Source organism: Myotis brandtii, unplaced genomic scaffold, assembly GCF_000412655.1.
Source record: "Myotis brandtii unplaced genomic scaffold, ASM41265v1 scaffold975, whole genome shotgun sequence".
Classification (NCBI taxonomy): domain Eukaryota; kingdom Metazoa; phylum Chordata; class Mammalia; order Chiroptera; family Vespertilionidae; genus Myotis; species Myotis brandtii.
In genome coordinates, this window is record NW_005372049.1 from 284406 (window position 1) to 287398 (window position 2993).

The 2993-nt window shown below is 57.4% G+C and overlaps 1 protein-coding gene across 1 annotated transcript in view; it reads right to left on the reverse strand.

The window, feature by feature from the left end:
• CSRP1 (cysteine and glycine-rich protein 1) overlaps positions 1-2993 on the reverse strand; it is a 29793-nt gene that overhangs the window by 5906 nt on the left and 20894 nt on the right. The window lies entirely within an intron of this gene.

A 2993-nucleotide genomic window follows, 5' to 3' on the forward strand; every position in this document is an offset into this window, starting at 1 on the left:
TGCCGCCCCACCCTGCCCCACCGACGGGCACCTCCTGAGCTCCGATCCCCAAGACCCCAGGGACCTGAGCCGCTCCCCACGTGGGGCTGTTAGCTTCACAACACCCCCTCCAGCCCTGCTCCACCGCTTGACTTTATTTTTTTTTTAATATATTTTTTATTGACTTCAGAGAGGAAGGGAGAGGGAGAGATAGAAACATCAATGAGAGAGAATCAGGGATCGGCTGCCTGCTGCACGCCCCACACTGGGGGTGGAGCCCGCCACTTGGGCCTGTGCTCTGACCGGGAATCGAACCCTGACCTCCGGGCTCCTAGGTCGACGCTCAACCACTGAGCCACGCCGTCTGGACCACGCGGTCTGACTTGCACAACTGTTTCTAATCGTCCACACCTCCTCACGCCCTCGCCCCTGAATTCCTGACTCCCCTCCACTGCCTGCCCCGCAGCCACCCCCACAGGCAGGACTGTAAGGGGAGGATGGGGGGCAAAAAATGGCCACAGCTGGCCTCCTCGTCAGTGATTAAGCAACACGGGCCTCTAGCAGCCCAGACCCTCATCCTGGCCAACCCCGAGCCCTCTTAGTCGCCCTGAAAATGTAAGCGGCCTGAACATTCCTCGGGGAAGTGAGCTGCTGATGATAAGATGCTGCCGTTGGCAGGCGGACCAGGGCTTGCTCGCTCCTCATTCATCAGACCCTGTGGCAGGGGCGGGGCCCTCTCCATCCACCAGGCGGCGGCGGCGGGGAGAGGCCTGGCGAGCAGGTGGCCCAACTGGTTCCCACCCTGGATCGCAAGGCACCTGGCACGAAGACGCCCAGACTCTCGGAAGGGTGCTTCCTGTGACGCAGGAGGAGGGCCGGGGGCTGGGTCTTGGGCCCCTGCGGGGTGTCCTCTGTGACCCCGTCTCCCCTGCGGAACACTCACTCTTCCTTTAGGCGCTTCGCTCCCCAAGCTCCTTGCGTTGGGATCCCCACAACAGCCTGGCGTCCTTGTCTCCCGGGAAACGGCGAGAAAACTCAGCCCGAGAGACGTGGACTAACCTGCCCACCACCACACAGAGATTAAAACCGAGTCCTGGCCCTGCCCAGCCGGCGTGGCTCAGTTGTTAAATGTCGAGACCTATGAACCAGGAGGTCTCGGGGTTCAGCTCCCGGTCAGGGGGCATGCAGGAGGCAGCCGATCCATGATTCTCTCTCCTCCGTGATGTTTCTCTCTCTCCCTTCCCCTTACTCTCTGAAATCAATAAAAATATCTATATATGTATAAAAGCCTAATATGCAAATTGTCCCCTCGGTAGTTCAATCGCTCGCTATGACATGTGCTGGCCACCAGGGGGTGGCGCGGAATGAAGGAAGGCCCGGATCGGCCCTGATCGCTGGCCAGGCCTAGGGACCCTACCCTTGCACGAATTTCGTGCACCAGGCCCGACACAAACCCTGACAACAGAACTGGCTGAAACCTGGGCCATCCCAGCGTCCCCTCTGCCGGAAGCCGGTCCACCCTTGCTGCTTGACACAGTCGCTGCAGGGAAGAAACATCTGCACAGCTTATGTTTCAAGGGACCTGGCGCCTATGACATATGTTCGCTCCCCCTCTTAGCGCTATGTGTTTTAACCAGGACCAACTCCCCAAGAAAGGTTGTTTCCCCAGGGTAGGGGTTAACAGGACTAAGGAAGAGAATAAATCAGCCGAAACCGGTTTGGCTCAGTGGATAGAGCGTCGGCCTGCTGACTGAAAGGTCCCAGGTTCGATTCCGGTCAAGGGCATGTACCTGGGTTGCGGGCACATCCCTAGTGGGAGATGTGCAGGAGGCAGCTGATCGATGTTTCTCTCCCATTGATGTTTCTAATTCTCTATCCCTCTCCCTTCCTCTCTGTAAAAAATCAATAAAATATATTTTTTTAAAAAGAGAGGATAAATCAGTAAATCCCCCTAGTGTTACAGAAATACCATGTACTACTTATGAAGAACTTGGACTAAGACTGTTGGCAATAAATGTGGGACTTGTTGGGCCCACATCCCCAGGGGTCTGCCCACCAGGGAAAGCACCAAAGCCTATACCCCTGGAGACCCTCTGACACAGGGCAGTCCCAGGGCAGGCAAGCAGCGGGGCTGGGAGGACATAACCTTTACTGGGTAGGATAAACTCCTTCAGTCACTTCCTTGTAGCCTATCAGTAGAGCAGTGACCTTGAAATGGCCCTTATAATGGAACACAGAGATTAACCTAGACAGGATTAAAATCAACAGAACTAGATAGAGACAGGATTTTTGGCAAAGGTCAGATAAGAAACAAGGAACTGTAGAAGGTTACCCCAAACATACCATGATGTGATTACAGAGGCATGCTTATGGGATCAAATGGTATAAATATAGATGTAACAGGACAATAAAGAGAGAGCCCAACCATGCTGATCAACTGAACGCTGTCTCCGCGTCATTCCTTCCTCACCGACTCCGTCCACACCTTTGGGAACCCCTGGACCTGCTGGGGCTGGACCCCAACACCCCTCTGCCCGCCTTCCAGGGCAACCTGTCGGCTGAAGCTGTCACATCCTCAAACCCAGATCCTCAGCTCCGATCACCATGAACTGGGGACGCCTCCCCAGGTCGTCACCTCCTGGGAGCTGGGAAAACACCCCCCGGCCGGGGCACCAGCCAGCAAAGGGGAGGAGGCAGGGTCCCTGGGCAGCCGAGGGCCCCCGACCCCTGGGCGTCCGCTGCCTGCTCCCCTGGTCCCATCCCAGCCGGGACCCTGCTCTGGGCTGTCGGGAGCAAATACCACGGAGCTCGGGTTCCCTGTGGCCTGTCCCAGGCGGTGGGTGCAGGAAGGGAAGTGACGGAGGTGAGGGCTGGCCCAGAGGGGGAGGAAGGGGCAGCCAGGGGTGCGGCCGGCGGGGCCTCCGCACCAGGGTTAACAATCGGCCCGCCTTCCTCTTCCAGGACACGGGGTTGTGGCAGAGAGAGAAAGGAGAGAGCGAGTGGAAAGTTTTCCT